Raw genomic sequence first — 10,939 nt, forward strand, 5'->3', positions numbered from 1 at the left:
TTTTTCCTGAAAATACATAACTTGGTTGGCTCAAGCACAATTTAAAATATAATGTCGGGTATCATTAACCCCTTGACCAACTCAACATTTTTACAATACAGAAGCATCTGAATTCATTAAATCCATAGTTATAACTGCATGTGTAAACTTTTATAAAAAAAAATTAAAGCTGTTGTTGGAACATAATGTGAGTGGTACTTTTTAAAGAAAATGCTTAGCTTTTTGGCAAGTCTTGCACACATATTTGTGATTGGAAATTTAAGTTTGCAGTTCTCTACTTACATTGTTATGCATCACCAAAAACTATACATGCTGTATTACCAATTTTATTATATTGTTTATATCACCAGGCTACAAATGTGACAATTTTTAAAACACATTTCTTAATCATTTTTCATACTGACCATAAACGAGTAAACTGAACATTTGCAACAGTTACAGATTTTAAATTATAAAATCACATCGCTGAATAAATGATACTGTGGACAGTACTGTACTTGGTATATCCCAACAGTAAATCATTTGACAATTAAGGCATTCTTCAAAAAGAGGTATCCAACATAACATTTTTAGATATTTTACCTGTTATGCAAAATATATCGCAATTCAGATTGTATACAAAAGATCTCGTTTAAAAATTAACATAAACTAAACTGAAATATTATAGGAATTGTACTTGCAGCTTGACAGTAGTCAACCTGGTCAAGAACTGGGACATGAGATTACTTACTCCCAAAACCAGAGCAAAACAGATACAAGGTAGGGAAGCCATAGCCAGTGATGATGCGAGAGAGAAAAGTGAAGTACAGGTACCTTATACAAGTGATATACAAGGCATTGTAAATAGTATTTTTTTTTTCCTGGGGTAATACAGTAGACTCCGATTTTATGGAATTCCTGACTTAACAAAATCCAGTTTGGTTGTGACCTGTTATACCTTTAACACAGTATATGGATTAGGTGTCTATTTATACTGGCAATACAGTACTGTATAAGAAAATAATAACACTGGTTTTATGTTTTATATTAAAAGTCAGGTTTTAACATATAGTATTTTGCTACAAGATATAGAGTATGTGCTTTCTCATTTGAACTAATACGATTTAGTAAAGCAATTTAGAAGAATTAAAAATTTAGATTATACAGTTTACCAGATTTAATACTGGGGCTGATCCCAATTGTTCCATATAACCAGGAAACTACCATTCATGTATAAAATGTTAAAATCTTTAAAATATTAAATGTTCAAGGTAGAAATGAGGGGAAAAGCATGCACAGGCTCAATAATTTCATTTTCAGAGCAAGTAATCATAAAAAGAAGGCACTTGAAGAGTATGACTGGAAGAGTATTTAGCACCATATGTGTCACAGAATATTAACAAATTCCTAGATATCATTCAGAATGACGATAGGAAAGCAAAGACACAAGCACTTTTGAAGGGATCAGATTCGTCAAAGATTTTATCAAGGCACATAAGACTTGAATGACCATTAAGCAACGAAGACTTCAGATCCTGAAAATCAGCACATTCTAAAAAAAATCGAGACTTCGTGGAAGTGTAGTTGTGACAATAAAGAGCAGGTCTTAATCATATAGTAATGCTAATATAGTCAATGGATATTAAAATATACCCATGAAATGTTTTAAATATATATATATATAATAACAATTACATGTATATTTTAGTAAAAAATATATATATATATATATATATATATATGTCGTACCTATTAGCCAGAACGCACTTCTCAGCCTACTATTCAAGGCCCGATTTGCCTAATAAGCCAAGTTTTCATGAATTAATGTTTTTTCGTCTACCTAACCTACCTAACCTAACCTAACCTAGCTTTTTTTGGCTACCTAACCTAACCTTACCTATAAATATAGGTTAGGTTAGGTTAGGTAGGGTTGGTTAGGTTCGGTCATATATCTACGTTAATTTTAACTCCAATAAAAAAAATTGACCTCATACATAGAGAAAAGGGTTGCTTTATCATTTCATAAGAAAAAAATTATAGTAAATATATTAATTCAGGAAAACTTGGCTTATTAGGCAAATCGGGCCTTGAATAGTAGGCTGAGAAGTGAGTTCTGGCTACTAGGTACGACATATATATATATATATATATATATATATATATATATGTCGTACCTAGTAGCCAGAACGCACTTCTCAGCCTACTATTCGAGGCCCGATTTGCCTAATAAGCCAAGTTTTCCTGAATTAATATATTTTCTCTAATTTTTTTCTTATCAAATGATAAAGCTACCCATTTCATTACGTATGAGGTCAATTTTTTTTTATTGGAGTTAAAATTAACGTAGATATATGACCGAACCTAACCAACCCTACCTAACCTAACCTATCTTTATAGGTTAGGTTAGGTAGCCGAAAAAGTTAGGTTAGGTTAGGTTGGTTAGGTAGTCGAAAAACAACTAATTCATGAAAACTTGGCTTATTAGGCAAATTGGGCCTTGCATAGTAGGCATAGAATTGCGTTCTGGCTACTAGGTACGACATATATATATATATATATATATATATATATATATATATATATATATATTATATATATATATATATATATATTCAGTTGCATATTGTCCTGGGGACCATTCAGGCTTGTTCGCATTTATATATATATATATATATATATAATATATATTTTACAAACATATACACAGTGGTACCTCCACTTACGAATTTAATCCGTTACCAAATGAGTCGTAACTCGAAAAAAAATTTCCCAAAAGAAATAATGTGAATTGAATTAATCTGTTCCACACCCCCAAAAATATTTACTGTACTTAAAAATACATTTTATACAGAATACTACTACTATTGTACTAGCTACAATACAGTACAGTATGTATATCTTACCTTTATTGAGGACTCTTGTTGGCTTATGGAAAATGGTGAGGCGAGGTGTTACCGTTTGGAAGGGGAGTCCCCTTCTATTATAACATCAGTGATGACTTCTCAGGGGTATTCTCTCCTACGTTTTGCAGGCATACCTCTAGGACCTGGTTGTGGCTTGCTGCTTGCTTGTCTTACTAAGAATCTGTCTAAACACACTTGGTTTTTCCCTACATTTTAACACTTGTCTGTAGTGAGACATCACATTGTCATTTAAAAGGTCAATGCAATGGAATGCTCGGTATTATCAACAAAATTTTGCAGTTCTTCCCATACTTCACATATTTTGTTAATGAGGAAGGGACTGCCTCTACTCACAACTATATTCTTAAGTTGAACTTTACCACTGACTTTCTTGAGACCCATGGTGATATATAATACTTTTATACTGTATATCACAAAACAAATACAGTACATAGATTTAAAAAAAAAAGCAGCACAAAAACAATGAAATTCTTTACAAAGAATTCAAGCACAATCATCACTAAGCGGACAGCTCTGGTAAACTGAGGTGGGGTCTCCTGTGCCACCGGGAACCACGCGCTCGGTCGACCCATACGTGTATCAGCTAAGGTCGTAAGTCGAGTCATATTTTCCAACGAAATTGGGGTCGTAACAAAAAATTTGTAAGTCAAGGTGCCACTGTACAGTATGTAAAATTAATTTTTATTTTTTTTAATAATTTTTCTTTACTTCATTTCACAAGACATTGACCTACAACTTTCACGTATTCGAGTATGAATGCCAAGCAATATTTATTAAAACTTGCAAGAAAATTCATAAATTACAACTACTGTACCATATTCATTGTCAAGAACTTCAACTTCAATTTTCTCTACAAACAGGATTTTCAACTTTGAGACAGCTTTAAAAATTCAGTTTCTCATTGATTCTCATCAATTTTACATATGTAGAAAGTTCTTAGTGTCTTTTTTATCGTTTTTCATAAACCCATAACTTTTGGAGTTACAGTATACATTTTTGCATCTAAATTTGGCACATTTGGAAGGCCATATTGACAATGTTTTATACTGTAAACTATACTCTCAAACTATACCAAAGAGAAATGAAAATGAACATTTATGCCATTCTGAGACCATAATGAATAAAAGAAAAATTGGTGGCATTTTACAATTTTAAACTTAATTTGAAAATGTGAAATAATCAATATATTAAAAATATTTTATTTTTCAAGTTATGATGTTTTATGATGAAATATTTAAGAATAAATACTTCAAAATTTCATTTGTAAAGGCAATGTAGGTATGGTGCAGACTGACCAGCTTTGGGGTAAAATCTGTTTTTTTTTTTTATTATTCCTTGCATAAATATATTTTCACCAACTAATCTATTTTTTTTAAATACAAATATAGAAGTGTGTAATACGATACTGTAAACGTACAGTACATAGGGTGAACAGTAGCAGACCTGTATGCTTTTAATTACTGTAAATATATTTACAGTACTCCATTAACCCACCCTAGTGATTCATATCTACTGAAGGAATGGATGGTTACCTATAAGTAATGAAATACATAACATCAAATGCAACCTATTCTCCTGGTTCTTGTCCTATTACTGTGGTAGGAAGTGAGAAATGTTTATTTGGTTATGTATTGGATATACAAGATTAACACTTAGCATTTAATGGAACATTGTATAGTAGGCAGTAGGCATCCATCAGTCTCAGGAGTAACTCTGAGTTGCACTCTGGTTGCTGATCTAGAGTGGCCAAGTGTTACTCCTGTATGTCCAATACATAACCAAATAACACATTTCTCATTCTGACAAAAGCACAGATCTAATGGAACATAGACCTGTGCTTTTGTCAGAATGGCATTGTTGTGCCTATGGTCAATCAACAACTATGGTTCTTGTACACCACAGGTCTCTCAATCAAATCACCTGTGAATCTGGCACATTGAACAGTTTATATGAGTGTGCTATTCTCCTACTCTCTAGGAACTCTTGAATACAGCATTTTTACCAACAGATAGTGCTATACAGTATTGCCAAACTGGCTTTCTTTTTATATTCACTTGTGTGAATAACGTGTTGTAAAATGTTTACCAATGAAGTTATGATGCCTAGCAAACAATTCACAACCAGTTGATCCCAAGTTCCATTCTCCAGAAGGGCAAGATGTTTAGTCAAATTTCCTTACGCCCAATGTTTCTGTTCACCTAACAGTAAATAAGTACAGTACCTGAGATTTATTCAGATGTTATGGGTCACATCTTGTGGGATGGTCAGCCAAACAGGCTTCCTGCCTCTGAAAATGGGCACAGTTGGGTCACAGCTGAAAGATCCCAGTTTCAATTCCTGCAGCAGGTTGTTTCCTTTCACCTGATGAGACTGTTCTCGCAGCAGTACATATGTATCTGGGGGTTAAGCAACTGTTGTGGGTTGCATCTTGGAGAAGGTCAGTAGTTGGCCTAGGGGCGGGACCTCAATAGGACTCACAATTTGCCTGCCTCTGATAATGGGAAACCACTCACCTCTGACAAACCCAAGGACTACTTTGAGATACTTTTATTAGAAAACAAGAGCATGAACTTTGAAAAAAGTTCATTTCGGTCAAATCTCAAGGGGTTAGCTACTGCATTTAGTAGCTGAATTGTCAAAATAATGATAATTTAATAATTCATTGTGTCGGGGAACAGGCAGCCGTAGTGTATTCATACACATTAGGGTTGTATCAAAGTCCCCCCCCCCCTTCCCTCAAGGTCGAATTACTGACTCTGCCCAGGATGCAACCCCATAACAAGATGACTAACTCCTAGGTACCTACTTACTGCTAAGTGAACAGCGGCATTAGGCGATAGGAAATGTGCCCAACCATTTCTGTTTCCTGCCCAGGATTTGAACCTGGAATTCTTGACTGAGTTAAGAATGAACCCAACTGTACTACAGGAATACGATGAATCATATAGGACACTGATGCTCTCAACATGCAGGTCTGTAGTAAGATAATGTTTGGAAGTGAAGCTGAGCAAAGAACAATATCATAAGATGGCACTGAACAGTTTAGTGCCTTGCCTGAGGCCTAAATATCAACATCATATTAATAACAATACCATTAGTAGACAAATTCTTGATACTGAATATCCAGTTGACATTAAAGAGTGTATACAACACTACAAACAAATTTTAAATGTTCACTATCCAAATGTTGTAGATAAGTCACATATGCTAGAGGAAAAAGGCAGAAGAAATTAGTGTATCAAAAGAAAGCAACAAGCCGGGAAGACTGCAGTAGCATCATTTGAACGGGATATTCAAGAGATGCTGGAGAAAAGGTTCAGTTACCATCCATACATGTATTAATCATCACTGATCATTGTAAAGCACTAATAACTTTTAAATTCCAAAGAACTTTTAAGAAATGACTCCAGATCAAGATAGGTGGGTAATCTTGACTGGCTACTTGGAATCTATTGGAGTGTTATGGAAATTTTGAGTAGGAATTTAATGGCCAAATCATTAAAAGAATAAGTTTTTAATTAAAAAAGGAGAAAATACTAGAATTCATTACATTTTGCATCATGAAACAGTGGCACTTGGCTAACTACAGTACATTAAATTGACCACTTCATTAGTGGTTTACAGTACACTGACCATTTCAGTCAGACTTTATTTGCCCAACTTTGTAAAGAAATTGAGAGAAAAGGTGTGTGGTGTTAGAGAGTAGTGTGGGATGGGAGCAGTGGGGGGCTAGTATGAGAGTAGTGTGGGGTGTGAGTGGTGGGAGCTAGTAAGAGAGTGGTGGGGGCTAGTAAGAGAGTAGTGTGGGATGGGAGCGGTGGGGGCTAGTAAGAGTAGTGTGGGATGGGAGCGGTGGGGGCTAGCGAGAGTGTACACAAGTGAGCATGCATGTGCTTCTCTGTGTCTAACAACTCATAACTATACTTCTACCATGCCTATGAAGATTATAAAGTTACTTCTAAGCGTTAGAGAGTAAATACACAAACCGACGGATTGTTTGCAAATGTACATTATTACAGTTTTAATTTGACTAATGTATATACAGTAGTCATCAAAACTATGATACAGAATTGGACTGGAACATTATACTGTGATCAGCAGTTGAAAAATTAAGAGTGCATATTGGCGATATAACCACAAAGTTATATTTATTACCTTTACAATCAAAATCTCCAATACAATTGTTTTTCTGTGTATTTCTTGCGTTTATAATTCATGACAGTTGTAAAAGCCATTAAAATTAGCATGACAATACCACCATCACAGTAATACAGTGCCACATTTTCTCAGCAAACCCCTCCACTCACCTTGTTTACATTTATCCAGCAAGTCCTTCAAAACTTGGATTGTGAAGAAAAGCGTATCTTCGTCGTTTTTCTCTGCACAGTGTCTTTATCAAGCCACAAGTATATTTCAGCGAATATGATGCTGTCATTACAAATGTATTCCTCCACTTAACCACAACCATGATTTACAACTATTTTTATTAAATAGTTACTTTTAGTCATGACCACATGACCAGCTGGTCAAAGCACTGTGTGATCTAACCTTGGTTATTTGGGCACTGATGCCAACATGTACACTATATTCACTTCAAACAGAAAAATATATACTATGAAAAATGGGAATACAGTATTGTACAGTGGACTCCAACTCAAATGAAAGTCAATCTATATGGGAGGCAATAGCAGCATTTAATTCTGGAAACAAGATCATTATGATTGGATGCATTGGAAAATAATGGAACACCACCAGTAGAACAGTTTCATGTGATATTTCTATACAAATATGCACAAATATGCATATTACTGTCAAATGTTTCTACTGTTTCAACAAACATAAGGATAATTAGATTTGCTACAAAATAGCACAAAATATCAAAACTCGTAGTGTTAGTTCTTTTGCTGCTGATGGATTCAGTATGAATTTGTCCATTCTATGTGAATTACACTGTACATGATTGTAGTTCGTAACAGTAATATGTATGTGTGTATTATATATATATATATATATATATATATATATATATATATATATATATATATATATATATATATATATATATATATATATATATATATATATATATATACACATATATATATATATATATATATACACATATATATATATATATATATATACATATGTCGTACCTAATAGCCAGAACGCACTTCCCAGCCTACTATGCAAGGCCCGATTTGCCTAATAAGCCAAGTTTTCCTGAATTAATATATTTTTTCTAATTTTTTTCTTATAAAATGATAAAGCTACCCATTTCATGATGTATGAGGTCAATTTTTTTTTATTGGAGTTAAAATTAACGTAGATATATGACCGAACCTAACCAACCCTACCTAACCTAACCTAACCTATCTCTATCGGTTAGGTTAGGTTAGGTAGCAGAAAAAGTTAGGTTAGGTTAGGTTAGGTAGGTTAGGTAGTCGAAAAAACATTAATTCATGAAAACTTGGCTTATTAGGCAAATTGGGCCATGCATAGTTGGCTGAGAAGTGCGTTCTGGCTATTAGGTACGACACATATATATATATATATATATATATATACATATGTCGTACCTAGTAGCCAGAACTCACTTTTTGGCCTACTATGCATGGCCCGATTTGCCTAATAAGCCAAGTTTTCCTGAATTAATATATTTTTTCTAATTTTTTTCTTATGAAATGATAAAGCTACCCATTTCATTATGTATGAGGCCAATTTTTTTTTATTGGAGTTAAAATTAACGTAGATATATGACCGAACCTAACCAACCCTACCTAACCTAACCTAACCTATCTTTATAGGTTAGGTTTGGTTAGGTAGCCGAAAAAGTTAGGTTAGGTTAGGTTAGGTAGGTTAGGTAGTCGAAAAACAATTAATTCATGAAAACTTGGCTTATTAGGCAAATCGGGCCTTGCATAGTAGGCTGAGAAGTGCGTTCTGGCTACTAGGTACGACATATATATATATATATATATATATATGTCGTACCTAGTAGCCAGAACGCACTTCTATGCCTACTATGCAAGGCCCGATTTGCCTAATAAGCCAAGTTTTCATGAATTAATTGTTTTTCGACTACCTAACCTACCTAACCTTTTAACCTACCTAACTTTTTCGGCTACCTAACCTAACCTAACCTATAAAGATAGGTTAGGTTAGGTTAGGTAGGGTTGGTTAGGTTCGGTCATATATCTACGTTATTTTTAACTCGCATAAAAAACAATTGACCTCATACGTAATGAAATGGGTAGCTTTATCATTTCATAAGAAAAAAAATAGAGAAAATATATTAATTCAGGAAAACTTGGCTTATTTGGCAAATCGGGCCTTGCATAGTAGGCATAGAAGTGCGTTCTGGCTACTAGGTACGACATTATATATATATATATATATATATATATATATATATATATATATATATATATATTATATATATATATATATATATATATATTATATATATATATATATATATATATATATTATATATATATTATAATATATATATATATATATATATATATATATATATATATATATATATATATATAATATATATCTAGATCTAGATCTAGTAGCCAGAACGCACTTCTCGGCCTACTATGCAAGGCCCGATTTGCCTAATAGACTGAGTCATTTTCCTTATTTAAAAAAAAAAATTCCAATTGGTTTATTTGAAATACTATTATTATATTATAATAAGAACATAAATTTTTGACTTGGTTATGTTAGTTTAGGTTAGGTAGGGTTGGTTAGGTTTGGTCATATATCTACGTTAGTGTTAGCTCAAATTAAACAAAATTAACTCGTCCATCATAAAATGGATCGCTTTATGGATCGCTTTATCTTTTCATAAGAAAAAATTAGAAAAATATATAAAGAAAACTTGGCTTATTAGGCAAATCGGGTCTTGCATAGTAGACCGAGAAGTGCATTCTTGCTTCTAGGTACAATATATATATATATTATATAAAATACATACACACACACACACATACATACATATATATAATGTGGAAAACCACACTTAAAAGAACTAGAGAATGCTTAGGTGGATTCTTTTTGTTTAATACCCTCCTCCTTGGAATCACATTCAGTAAACAACTTGTCCTCTACTCCATCTACATTGTTCTTATCTTCTAAATAAGTACTGAGACAATGTACTGATTTAGACTACAACCAAACACTTTATATTTTTTAATGATCCACACTGTAGCATTTTCAAATTATTCAAATGTGGTTCTTACGCATACAGGTACTTGGATCAATGTTTTTGTGATCGTTGTTGCATATATATATATATTTGTGTATGTACATATATATATATTATATAATATATATATATATACTGTATATATATATTATACACACACCACTAGTATAAGAACTCTAAATGACCCAACCAGAGTTCTCAGTCATTTATGGCTTGCATGTTCCTTCATCTTTTATCATTTTATATATATAAATAATATGTCGTACTTAGTAGCCAGAACGCACTTCTCGACCTACTATGCAAGGCCTGATTTGCCAAATAGGCGGAGTGATTTTCTTTATTTTCAAAATATTGTTTACAATTACTGTAGTTTATTTGAAATATTATTATTATATTATATTAAGATCATAAATTATTGACTTAGTTATGTTAGTTTAGGTTAGGTTAAGATAGGTTAGGTAGGGTAGGTTAAGTTCGGTCATATATCTACATTAATTTTAACTCAAATTAAAATAAATTAACTCATATATAATGAAATGGATAGCTTTTTCATTTCATAACATAAAAATTTGAAACATATATAAATTCAGGAAAACTTGGCTTATTAGGCAAATTGGGCTTTGCATAGTAGGTCAAGTACTGCATTCTGGATACTAGGTACAACATATATATATATATATATATATATATATATATATATATATATATATATATATATATATATATATATATATATATATATATATATATATATATTACATAAAGAGTATTCACAAAAGGAACAACATATATGAATAACAAGATTGGAGCTAAAAGG

The sequence above is a fragment of the Procambarus clarkii genome, chromosome 5 (genome assembly GCF_040958095.1).
Source record: "Procambarus clarkii isolate CNS0578487 chromosome 5, FALCON_Pclarkii_2.0, whole genome shotgun sequence".
Classification (NCBI taxonomy): domain Eukaryota; kingdom Metazoa; phylum Arthropoda; class Malacostraca; order Decapoda; family Cambaridae; genus Procambarus; species Procambarus clarkii.